Raw genomic sequence first — 14265 nt, 5'->3', positions numbered from 1 at the left:
AGACTTTAAACATACATTTGCAATTTACCATAAATACTGTCAATAAAAATGACAAACTGTAAAATAAACTGTTTCGAGACTGTTTTTAGACAACGTAGAGGGAAGGTGAGCGCGTGGTGAAAATAAAATACATACTCCATTTTTTGATATCTGGTCGGGGAGGGCGACATCCCCTTTGACCGAGTTTTTGAAAATTTAATTAAAGTTCTCCGATTTTCTTGAAATTTTTAAGGAAGGTTAGTGGTGGCTTTTTTTTAAAGTACAACGAAAAAATGTCTCCGAGGTACTTGAAATCCACAAAGGACGTGGCGGAGGCTATAAAATGAACACAGGGTATCTTATTTTTTAATATATGAATGGGGAAAGAGCTCGACTTTTTAGAAAATTGAGTTTCAGTTGTCAGATTTGCTTAATATTTTCAGGGACGGTCTAGAAAAAAAAAAATCCCCACCTTTTGTGCGATATTTGGTCGGGGAGGGGACCTTCTTGCCCGACTTTTGGAACTTGAAGAAAAGTTTCACGATTTGTTTTGAAATTTTCAGGGAAGGTATAGAGTGCTCTCTAAAGCGAAACTAGGTACACTGAAAAAAAGCATGTCCGGTTCCAAAGCTTTGTATTTACACTAATGTTTTTGGTATTGATTCCGAGGATATATTTAAGACACATTTATCTTTTAACATTGAGTTTTGCGTGCTTGGTTCTAGGAAACAAATTTTAATTTATACATATTTTAAAATTTGTTCTTCAAGTTCTGTCAAAGCCCTTTAAAAACTTGTTACCGGCAACATAAATTGCAAAATTCAGTCTTGACTTCAGGTAGCAACGCTATGTTGAAAAGCATCTCCTATGTTGGAAACAGAGATGGTCTGTTGTAAACTGTAAAGTATTTCGTAAAATGCTTAGTTTTTACTATATACGAATTTCTATAGTATACTTTTTTAGAACTCTTTATTTCGTACTTTTTAACAATTACGAATGACTTTTCATTATAAAAAAGTACCTTTCATTAAAAGACAATGCTAACCTTTGTAAAATACTTAGTTTTTGCAAAATAAGTTTTTTTTTGTGTACAGTATACTAGAGGTGTGCGCGTGAGTGAAATTTCACTCACACTCACGCACATTCACAAAGCAAAATCTTTATTCACGTCCGCTCACGCACGATACGATTGGTATCCACTCCCACTCACGCACATTCACGAACTGAAAACCAGTACTCACGCTCACGCACGATTCACGACAATTCACGTGACTCACGACAAATTCACGAGATTCACGACATTTTCCAAACGGGAATGAACAAAGGTAACAAAATTCATGAATATAATATAGTTCGACAGCTAAATTAATTTCAGTTAACATACGACTAAGAATTAAATCTTGATTTTTTTCGTGAGCGTGATTTTGCAGAAATTTTATTCACGCACGTTCACGAACCGATTTTATTTCTCACACACGACATATTTGTTTCAGTCGCATTAACGCACATTCACGAGAGTTGCTTCAGATTTTGTTCACGTCTCACGTGATTCAATCGTGAATCACGCGTGTCACGACAATTTCGTGCACACCTCTATTTCAAACTCCAAAATACTTCAATATGATTTCATGACTAAGGATATTAAAAATAGTTTTTGAAATCAAATCTAAGGATCTTGTAGGTGCTTGTGACATTTACTATGTTTTTTTTTACGTTTTATACAGGTATATGAAGTTTTCGACGTTTACAACTTTTTGACGGTAGAAAACCCGAAAAATTGCTACTTGGACCATCTCTGGTTGGAACACCTTTTTGCTTTGTAGTGAAGATACAAAAAATCCACAAACTTAAAAACGGTTTCACAAGTTTTAAAGAATTTTCACAATTATTTAATCCAAGTTGACCTTGGCAAACGAACTTTTCTTTCATGCTAAGATACCCATTTTAAGTCGAATCACTTAACAATAAAGACAAAACGATTTCATTAACAAATTATGGACAAGGAAAAAACTTTATATCAGAGAAATGTGTCTCCTACGGACATGAAATCTTTGGTCTCACGACAATACTTTTTTCAATGTACTTATTGTTTGGTATTTGCACGGAGCGGGAAGCTCATTCTCGGCCTACTTTTTATATAAACATGTACACTAACTTATAGTACCCTGTTCCACAGTGTGGCGCAAGGTATAAAAATTTTAAATTTACATGAAACTGAAAAATACACGCAAAGAAAAAAAAACGTTTGGAAAACGTGTACCGAAACGTTTTTCTTTTGTTAGAGTTTTTTGAATTGCTTCGAAAATTTTAAACTTTTATCACCAAAAAAATTCGTTTGTTACAAAAATTTTATTTTTTCAATAAAAAAAAGTTATTTTTGAAACAACAACACAGTCCATTTCGTTTATATCAAACACTGTTCTTTTCTGACTTTAGGTCTTTAATAAGACACATTTTACAGTTCAAAATTTAATATAGTACAATGTAATGTTAAACATTTTTTCGGAATCTTCCGAATATATCTGGAATATATGTAAAAAAAAAACAAAAGCAAAGGGATCGAACCCACGACCCTTGGCATGAGAGTCGGACGTAGCTACCACTGCTCCACGGTGCCAAACTAAATGATTGTTTCTGTTAAATAAACTTTGTTTATTCAGTTCGTGGGCGCCGCAAGCTATGCTATATAAATATAACTTATATGGATATTTATCTATTGATGACCATAACAGGTACATAGCTCAGTGGTTAGTGTGTTGGCTTACAATGTGCATGGTCCGCGGTTCGATTCTCCGTCCAGGCGAAAGGTAAAAAAAATTTTAAAAATTTATAAAATCGTATAATTTCTTCTACATTGTTGGTATTACAGGAAAAGGTGTTAAGAACTAAAAATCCTCGTGGATGTGAGAAAGATGTGAGGGACAATGCAATTAGCAAGAAAATAATGTTTTTTTGAGCTAGTCTTTATGAAATTGTTTTTACATCCTGGAAAAGAATAAACGTTTATCACAAAAAGTATATACTTTTCTTCCAAATACACTTCCTTACAGCGAAAAGCAAATGAGAAACGAACTTTGTTTGTCTAAAATTTCGTTTGGGAGGAAAGAATTATTTTTTTGCGTGTATTTTGCAGGAAGCACATATATTATTGGATACTGCCGAAACATTAATATGTTTGTTTTATGTGAACATATTATATGCTTGGAAGCATTTTGAGCGCAAAAATATTATATGCTTGGAAGAATTTTCCCCACAGAAGATTGTGCTCATTCCCTCACACAATTTTCACTTCAACGAAATTTTTTAGTTCTTGGCACCGTTTTCTGTAATACAAATAATGTTGAAGAAATTATTAAATTTTATAATTTTGTTAAATTTTACCTTTCGCCTGGACGGAGAATCGAACCGCGGACCATGCAATTTGTAAGCCAACACACTATCCACTGGGCTACGTAGCTGTTATAGTCACCGGTAGACAATTATCGTTATTAGTTACATTTATTTGGCATAGTTTGCAGCCCATGCAAACATAACATTATTTAACAGAAACATACATTTGTTGGCCACTTGGAGCAGTGGTTAGCATGTCTGCCTTGCATGCAAAGGGTCGTGGGTTCAATCCCTGCTCCGACCGAACACCATTTTTGTTTTGTTTTTTTAAGTCAGAAAATAACAGTGCTTGATATACAGGAAACGGACAGAGCTTGTGGATAAAATATTATTACAAATTACAATTTTGTAAAAAAAAAACTATTTTTGGTATAAAAGTTTGAAATTTTGGAAGGAATTCAAAAACCCTAACAAAAGAGGAACGTGGAGTCGAGTATAAACATACATAAATAATGTAATAATATACACATAAATTTATTTAGACGTGAACAGTTTTTACTAACATTTAACACCATTTTGAATGCATTTAAAACTTATCGTGTTTTGTACTTAATTTCATTTTTACCTTTAAAGGTGGGTATTAAGTTCGAGTTTAGCCGCTAAAAACGTCATTTTTTCACGATTACCTTTCTTTAATAATCCATTTTAAGGAATACAAACTTTGTGAAAATTTGCTTTGGGCTTTTCCCCATCAAGTTATAATAAAATTTGCAATAAATATGCATAACTTCATGCATTTTTCTTACTGATTTAGGTTTCACTTTAGCGATTTTAGCGGCTAAACTCGAACTTAATACTCACCTTAAGATATTAATTTGGCATTATCGCTCTAAAATGACCCCGTTTTGCCTTTTAATTTTCTTTAATAATTCATTTTAAAGAAAATAATCTTTTTCAATTGTTTTAGCTGCAAAACTCGAACTTAATGCCTGCTTTTATATTTGAAGGTGTCCGTCAAGTCCTTTTGGACTACTTATTAATAAAAGAGGAACTAAACTTTGTTTTTATACATTTTACTGTTTAATTTTTCACTATTTGCTCCTTTTTGCATTTTACTGTCCCAATTCTAAAAAGAGTATAGTGCCCTTTCGTTATTTTTATGTAGATCCATTTGTAATTTTTGTATATATTCCACCGTTTTTGTTTTTTTTTTAATTTCCTTTGCCTGAACTTACTCCTCGTACGTTCCGATTTCTTTTAACGAACCAAGAAAAAAATTGTGTCCATAATGCCAAAATGATAAACAAAACACATGTCCACACATACATAAAATGCTGCTCTCAAGGCAAAAACACATGCTGTTTGTTTTTTTTTTTTCAAATGTCTATTCTCCGAATGGTTCCGAATGTCTATTCAATTTACTCCGAATACTCATTCTAATATTCAAATTAATAATATTTAGACTTAAGCATATCAAATTTTTGGCCTTATCAGTTTTCCGAAACAACATACAAGCCGTTTCACATTCTCTCGCTGTGTTATGTTGATATCTTTCGTCAACCCTCCCGGTTTCCATCTCTATTTCTTTCTCTATACTCTCGCTCACTGAATAAAATATCACAATATATATATGTTTACTCGAGATTTGTAAATTTATATATGTTTACATGCACACATATTATATTTATGAAACATTCATGCCCCAAACATAATATATTCTAACATATTAACATATGTGTCCCAAACATTTAGTGTTAGTTTAGGACCATTACATGTTTGCAAGGCCGTAGACAGGATTTTAATTCGGGGGGGGGTTCAACTTAAAAAAAAAATATTCATATAATCTCATGTATAGAAAATTTTATTTATGCATAGGTATGTATACAATATTTTTATAATATTAAATTGAGCCGACGGGCTTTTTGGGCAGCAAATAAATCAATGACTTCTTCAGTCGGCACATTTATTCGGCGATGAACCGACATTAATGCCAATCCATTGAGTATACTCTCGCTAGTCGAATTTCTAAGATACGTCGTTAATCTCATCATTGTTGAAAATGAACGTTCGGATGAGCACGTAGTAACTGCAGGGATGGAGAATGCAGTACTATAGTACTTTTTTCAATACTTTTTCAACCCGGTCAGTACCGTAGATTTAGAAAAAATAAAAAATAAGATTTAAATTAATATTGAATCTTTGGATTAAGAAAAGTTGACTTGGATATGAAGATGGATATTCCTTCAATGATTTTGTTTTTGATTCCGAGCCAAAGATAAGGCTTCTTTAAAATAAGGCATGTTTTTACGGAGCTAAACTGAAAAATATATGTACGTGATATTAAAGACCTCGCAACCTAAATTTTAAAATATTAACGAAATTTCCACAATATTAAGGACTAATTTCTTTAATGTAATGAAATTTTAATTAAAATAAAGTTTACTATCATGACTTTAACAAAAAGTGTTATATGTAGGACACAAATTTTGGAAATTTGAGCCAAGGCAAAACTTCCTTAAAGTAAAGAAAAACATTTTTGATTTAAAGTAATCGTCCTTATCTTTTGAATCTTTGGTTGAAAGTTTTTTTTTTCCTTTAATTAAAATCATATTTTTTTACTTCGAAGTATCCGGTATAATTTTTATTATTAAATTGGCATCTGTTTGTACATGTATACCTCGAAGAGAATGAAAATTTGATAAATAAAATATTTATCCTAATTTTAATGTTATTGATCGTAGATTTAAAGCCAGATAGGTCACTAAAAATGTCTTTATTTTAAAGAAGCAGCATCTATGGCGCGGAATCAATAACAAAATCCTTAGGGGAAGTTCAAAATCTTTGGATCCAAATAAATTTTTTTTAGTGTTTCTAGCTTAAGATCTAGGCCATAGGCGTAGGAACGACTGTGGGGTGGGGACTTAGACCCCGCAGAAAAATTTTAGACCCCCACCCCCCAGAATTTGAAAACCTATTTACGAGTTTCCACTGTGGTGCAAAATCTGCGAAGATGCGTTGAATTTAACGACGAACAAGTAATGAAAAGATTTAACTTTTTTTTCGTATTTTATCAAATGATATCCGATCCAAAAGCTAAAATTTCAATGCTTAGTGGGATTTAGTACCTTTTGTGTAGACATTTTTGAATGATTTAGTACCTCTTGTGTAGACATTTTTGAGTCGATATCAGATTTATGGTACAATAGCTTTGACAAAATATTTTAATATTTTGAGAAAGTCTTTATCAACCTTATTTGCTAATAGTCTTTTACAAATATGGCAAAACAGATATGTTCTGTGGGAAGAAAATCTTGATTTTGTAAAAGACATAGTCAAAAACAGGATTTTATTGAACTTCAAGAATGTTTTAGTCGAAAAAAGAATGCGATTCAATATTATCGATTTTTATTTCTATATAGAATTTTTGCAAAATTTTATTTTTATAGAAAATTTTGTCAAAATTTTATTTCAATTGAAAATTTTGTAAAAATGTTATTTCTATAGGAAATTTTTGAAAAATTTTATTTCTATTAAAAAAATTTTGCAACATTTTTTTTGCAAAATTTTATTTCTATAGAAAATTTTTGCAAAATTTTATTTATATAGAAAATTTTGTAAAAATTTTATTTTCTTTAAAATTTAGTTTCTTGACAATAATCTTCCAGTGAAATTTTTGTTGAAATTTAGTAAAAAGTACCTTTCCGCCCAAAAAAATACCTTTATTGTACTTTCTTAAAAATTGTATTTTCCATCCCTGAGTAACTGGCAAAGTGACCAAAATTTTTAAAAGAATATGCACGTTAGGAAATATCACTTTATTGCACTCTCCAAGTGCTTCCATCGCTGAATTAGGCAGGTTCTTTTCGCAGGTTTTACGCCATTTCATTTACACATGTGTGTTTGGCTGTTTCGTTGTTGTTGCTATGGCCAAACAAAGCGAGTCATGTTCACAAAAAGAACCACAAACACACATAAAAAGCAGAAAGACATTTTCCAAAAATGAAATTTGTGGTGCGAGAACAAAAACAATTTTTTTTACCGTCGTTTGACGGGCTTTTCAACTAGTATTCTATTATTTGTGCAAGTTTTATAGGTAAGCGTTTTTCAAAATAAAACCTCCAGCTTTTCTTCAACATCTTCGATACGATTTTTCTATGCAGCTAAAAATATATATTTATTTATATAAAAATATTCATTCATTTCGGGGGGGGTTTGATCCCCCTCATCCCCCCCCCTGAATACGGCCTTGCATGTTTGCTCTTAAATATATTGTGTGCCCGAAACACATTTTGTTTATATCGGAACATATGAAAAATATATTTTTCTCACAGTGTATGATTCTGAAAAAGAGGAGAATTGGTGTAAGGATGGTTTTAAGACACATTTTTATTTTAAATTTGAGTTTTGCGTACTTAATACTAGAAAACAAAAAGACAACAAATTTAAAGACAATTTCATTAAATTTAAAGAATTTTTCTGAATTATTAAAGTCAAGTTGACCTTAGCTTATACATTTTTTCTTTCATGTTAAGATACCCATTTTTAAGTCATATCACTTAATTATAAGGACAATATGACTTCATTGAAAAGTTTATCGACTTTTGGACAAGGAAAATAACTTTATTTTAGAGAAATGCGTCTTCTATGCTAAGCAAAATTTGTATTCGTATTTTAAAGACATGAAATCTTTGACCTCACGACAATATTTTTTTCAGTGCACATTTTGAGATTTCCATTAACTGCAGTTCACGAAATTACACCATCTCATAGAAAAAGAGAACTAAAAGCGAAGTAGAAAATCATTGGCGCCAAATCATGATCATTTTAACCATTCAAGTTTGGGAATCATACGAAAATGTTCTTTTACTTTAGTTCATATTTAACTTACGGTCATTGAACTTTATACCTAAGTTTAGTTTACAAAAGTAAAATTTCATTAAGCCGTGGAAATTTTCGAAAATAATAAAATTTAACTGCAAACTAATATTTTTTTGCAATAAAAATTAATTAAATTTAACGTTAGTTTAACTACGAATTTTATTTTCAGTGTAGTCAAGATACCAAAGTCACCAAATTTAAAGACGATTTAATTAATTTTGAAGAATTTTTCAGAATTTCCCTACCACATTTTGACCTTTGTCAAACAAATTTTTCTTTCAATTAACTATAAGGACAAAACGACTTCATTCAAAAGTTTACTTTTGGATGAGGAAAAAAACCTTACGTCTTCTATGCTAAGAAAAATATACAATCGAATTTATACGTCAAGAAATCTTTCAATAACTTCATTATAACAATTCCTCAATTTTCATGTCCAATGAAAATTGTAATAATATGTAGAAAATGTTTCAATTTTATCTTCTGCATTTTCTCTTTTACTTGAAAGTATTTTGTTTCTGTTTTTATATGAATTTTAAAATACTCCTGCATTTAAAATTCCTTTAGTTCATAATCGATTCTAGGGAAATGCATTCAAATAATTTAATAGTTTATCTTCTGTGGCTAACATTGCATAGAGTTATAGTTATAACATATACATTTAAATAGCAAAATATGGTATTTCTATAATACGAGCGTATGGGGTTGCTATTGAAAGATGGGATTGTGCTATTCATTTTTTTTTTAATTACAAAGCATTCACATACGAATGCCTTATTTACAAACGAATTTATTCGTTGTTCAATTATGAAGGATGCTTAAAATTCAATCCAAGCATTTTTTATTTAATTTCATCTTGTTAACATTTACAATCGTAGTAAAATGCAACGATAATACAGCTCTATCGACAACACTACAACAACAAACTCTGTTAATTAATTATAGCCTTCGTAATTTCAATTAACACTTCATGGTGTAGAATGGATTGTGCATTTAAAATGAATTCATATAAGAGTTTATGCATTCACTTCGAGATTTTCCCCAAGCGTGTTTCCTTTATATCAATCAGTTAGATTAAAATTAAAACAAAACAAAAAATCCATTATGTTATAGTAGAAGTGGTATTTTATTACACATTTTTCTCTTTTAATTTAGCTTTATCACTTAATAAATCAATTAATAAATTTTATTACTGAAAATTTATGAGTTAACAATCCGAACCCGGCCCGTTTCGTTGCTATATTTGTTCATATGGTGTCTATCTTAGATAAACCACGAAGAATAAATACCTTTATAAGACTCTTTAGTTCTTGATCGTTTACATCGAAGAGTCCGTCACCCATGTTCCGATATCCACTTCAATTCCACTTCCACTATTCACGTTAAATCCACGAACGTGAAAATTTGGTTTTCTGAATTCCATGGTGTTTTCATATTTTCGAATTCACCGCAGTGAAAATAAAACATATGTTTATATGCAAATTAAACACAGCAAATAACATGAATATTATTTACAATTATTTTTCCTACAAAATAAAAAATAAATTTTGATAATAATGCCGATTGGATTCCTTTTAAGTGTCCTTGAACACCGAAAACTTTCAATATGTACAGAGCGCATTAAAAAACGACAATTGAGAGACACTTCAAATCCTCTAGAGACTCCAGATGCAGCGTAAGTCAAAATCCAAGATGATCCACAACCGTTCTGATAAAATATCTCTTAAGGTTTATCGCACTTTTCAGGTTGAACAAAGGAGCGTTCCAAATGGTTTTAGGATCAATCAACCCCCGCCTTGGAAGAAGTTCCATACCCCACATTATTCAGTTGGCTGCTGTTTTGAGATACTTAGCAACAGGATCTTTTCAGGGCGTTATAGCAAATGACTTTCTTGTTAGTATGGGGCGCACTACATTTTGCAAATTGCTTTGGCGAGTTTTAAGTGTAATGGAAGAAAATTTGTGTCCTTCGTGGATTAGTATAGAGATGACATCGGAAAAAATTGGTGCTTCCAAACTTCATTTTTACAATAAATATGGTTTGCCCGGTGTTGTGGGTTGCGTGGATGGCACCCATATACGGATTATAAAGCCCACTAAAGACGCAATGGTTTATTACAATCGGAAAGGCTTTTACAGTCTGAACGCAATGATTGTAAGTGATGATTGAATAACCAAAAATAATAGTTTCATAAATTTTAACACATGTTAAGGTATGTGATTACCAGATGAAAATTCGCGCAATAGATAGCTGCCGACCCGGATCATGTCATGACGCCTTCATATGGGAAATGAGTGATGTTAGACAATACTATTCTAGCCTGAGCCAAGTTGAATCGACAAATTCATGGCTTCTTGGTGTCTCTGGTTACCCCTTTTTACTCACACCATACAAAAGTCCCGCTCCAGGTTCAAATCAACACAATTTTAATCAGAAGCATTCATCGGCACGTAATATAGTAGAACGTACTATAGGGAACATGAAAAGTCGTTTCAGATGTCTCCAAGCCACGTTAGGTTAGGTTAAAGTGGTAGCCCGATTAAGATTCAGGCTCACTTAGACTATTCAGTCCATTGTGATACCACATTAACTAAAAGTACCTATTACATATGGGCACTTCTAGTTTTAACCGTTGAACCTTCTCGATTATTTTCTTCTGTTAAACCAACCAGATTGTTCCAAAAACATTAGCAGACTGCTTAAGTTAACGTTTTCCAGGTCCGCCAGTAATCTGAAGCTATATGCCCCTAAAAGTTTATTACGCCTTACACAAAATGCAGGACACTCACACAAGAGGTGTTTTATTGATTCCTTTTCCTCCGTATCATGACAGCTCATACAATAGTCATTATACTTCGCACCAATAGTTTTTGCAAAATCGCCTATCAGGCAGCGACCCGTTATAGCAGATATCAGGAGTGATATCTGGCGTCTCGAGAACACTAGCATATCTAGTGTGCGGTTTAAGTTTAAATGGGGCCATATTTGCTTGGTTGTCGTTACAACCCTTACAATTCTCCCATCATGGCAGCCTTCTCACGCAGTAAGAGCTTGCAGGTGGCCAGAGGCATACCAACAGATTCTAGTTCCCCTGGAATATGTAAGGTAGTTCCTAGCCTTGCTAGCTCATCTGCTTCGCAGTTCCCCGGTATGTTCCTGTGGCCAGGCACCCATATTAGGTGAATATTGTGCTGCTCAGCCATCTCATTGAGAGATTTGCGGCAGTCGATGGCCGTTTTCGAGTTGAGGAACACAGAGTCCAAGGATTTTCTTGCAGGTTGACTGTCTGAGTATATATTAATGCCAACATTGCTTGGAGCATTACTTCTCAGCCAATTCACCACTTCTCTTATTGCTAATATTTCAGCCTGAAAAACACTACAGTGATCAGGTAATCTTTTCGCTATTCGAAGTTCCAGATCTTTAGAATATACTCCGAAACCCACTTGGCCATCCAATTTGGAGCCATCAGTGTAGAAATCTATATATCTTTTATTCCCCGGGGTCCGTGTACACCACGCCTCACTGTTGGGAATTAGAGTCTCAAACTTTTTGTCGAAAAGTGGACTCGCCCAAGTGTAATCCACTACGTTAGGCACATCTGGCATTATTTTGAGGACCGAACTGTGACCGTAACTTTTTTCCGACCAAAGCGATAGCTCGCGCAACCGAACAGCCGTTGTTGCAGCTGACTGTTTGGCCAAAATGTCTAAAGGTAATAGATGCAGTATGACATTAAGGGAGTTTGTTCCTGTCTTGCTGAATGCACCTGAGATACACAAGCACGCCATACGCTGAACTTTGTCTAAACTTGTCGGCTGGTGAAGTGCCGGCCACCAGACTACAACACCATATAGCATTATAGGTCTAACCACTGCCGTGTATAGCCAATGTACAATTTTTGGTTTTAGTCCCCACTTTTTCCCTATTGCCTATTTGCACGAGTATAAAGCTACCGTTGCTTTCCTCGCCCTTTCTTCAATATTAAGCTTAAAGTTCAGCTTCCTGTCCAAAATAACGCCAAGGTATTTTGCACACTCCCTAAAGGCAAGGCCTTTTTCAAGGGGGGGGGGGGGTGATGAGGGGGATCAAACCCCCCCCGAAATGAATGAATATTTTTATATAAATAAATATATATTTTTAGCTGCATAGAAAAATCTTATCGAAGATGTTGAAGGAAAGCTGAAGGTTTTATTTTGAAAACGCTTACCTATAAAACTTGCACAAATCCTAGAATACTAGTTGAAAAGCCCGTCAAACGACGGTCGAAAAAAAACAAATTGTTTTTGTTCTCGCACCACAAATTTAATTTTTGGAAAATGTATTTCTGCTTTTTATGTGTGTTTGTTGTTCTTTTTGTGAATATGACTCGCTTTGTTTGGCCATAGCAACAACAAGGAAACAGCCAAACACACATGTGTAAATGAAATGGTGCAAAACCTGCGAAAAGAACCTGCCTAATTCAGCGATGGAAGCACTTGGAGAGTGCAATAAAGAGATATTTCCAAACGTGCATATTCTTTTAAAAATTTTGGTCACTTTGCCAGTAACTCAGGGATGGAAAATACAATTTTTAAGAAAGTACAAAAAAGGTATTTTTTGAGCGGAAAGGTACTTTTTACTAAATTTCAACAAAAACGTCACTGGAAGATTATTGTCAAGAGACTGAATTTTAAAGAAAATAAAATTTTGACAAAATTTTCTATATAAATAAAATTTTGCAAAAATTTTCTATAGCCGGCTATCATACAAAAACCTTTTTTTCGGAAGGTTCATGTGTGGTTCATTGTTGGGTTTAATGAACTGCCTGAATTTATTCTTATAATTGGTTGATAGTTTTGCTGCAAATAGGGGATGCTGATGAGGAATGTGGTAATTCCGAAACGTGCGTCCATCCAACCATCTTGCAGTCTATAGGGCTTTGCCAAAATAAATTTGACAAACATTCTTTTCCTCTGTTGGTTAAGCTACACTTGTAGTTTAGTCAATGTATAGTTATATGGTTGGTTTAACAACAACAATGCTTAAAGAACAAAACCAACAATAACAAAACAAAACGAAGGGAAATAAAATTTTGCAAAAAAAAAATTCTATAGAAAAAAAATTTTGCAAAATTTTTTCTATAGATTTAAAATTTTGCAAAAATTTCCTATAGAAATAACATTTTTACAAAATTTTCAATTGAAATAAAATTTTGACAAAATTATCTATTAAAATAAAATTTTGCAAAAATTCTATATAGAAATAAAATTTAGACAACATTTTCTACCGAAATAAAAAATTGATAATATAGAATCGCATTCTTTTTTCGACTAAAACATTCTTGAAGTTCAATAAAATCCTGTTTTTGACTATATCTTTTACAAAATCGAGATTTTCTTCCCACATGAACATGTCTGTTTTGCCATATTTGTAAAAGACTATTAGCAAATAAGGTTGATAAAGACTTTCTCAAAATATTAAAATATTTTGTCAAAGGTATTGTACCATAAATCTGATATCGACTCAAAAATGTCTACACAAAAGGTACTAAATCATTCGCAGGTGTACTACGGTACGGACCGGGGTGAAAAAGTATTGGAAAAAGTACTTTAGTACTGCATTTTCCATACCTGCAGTTACTACGTGCTCATCCGAACGTTCATTTTCAAAAATGAAGAGATTAAAGACGTATCTTAGAAATTCGACTGGCGAGAGTAGACTCAATGGATTGGCAGTAATGTCGGTTCATCGCCGAATAAATGTGCCGACTGAAGAAGTCATTGATTTATTTGCTGCCCAAAGAGCCCGTCGGCTCAATTTAATATTATAAAAATATTGTATACATACCTATGCATAAATAAAATTTTCTACACATGTGATTATATGAATATTTTTTTAAAGTTGAACAACACACCCCCCCCCCCCCCCCCCCGAATTAAAATCCTGACTACGGCCTTGCCTAAAGGGAATTTCAATACCCCCTATCTTTGCAGTACATGACTAGTTCTGTCTTTGCAGGATTTACCCCAAGACCATTATCTTTCGCCCATTTCTCAGTCATACGGAGGGCTCTCTGTATAATAGTTCTAACTGTT

Source organism: Haematobia irritans, chromosome 1 (genome assembly GCF_050003625.1).
Source record: "Haematobia irritans isolate KBUSLIRL chromosome 1, ASM5000362v1, whole genome shotgun sequence".
NCBI lineage: Eukaryota > Metazoa > Arthropoda > Insecta > Diptera > Muscidae > Haematobia > Haematobia irritans.
The sequence above is the reverse complement of the archived record's forward strand: the minus strand, read 5'-3'. Positions refer to the sequence as shown.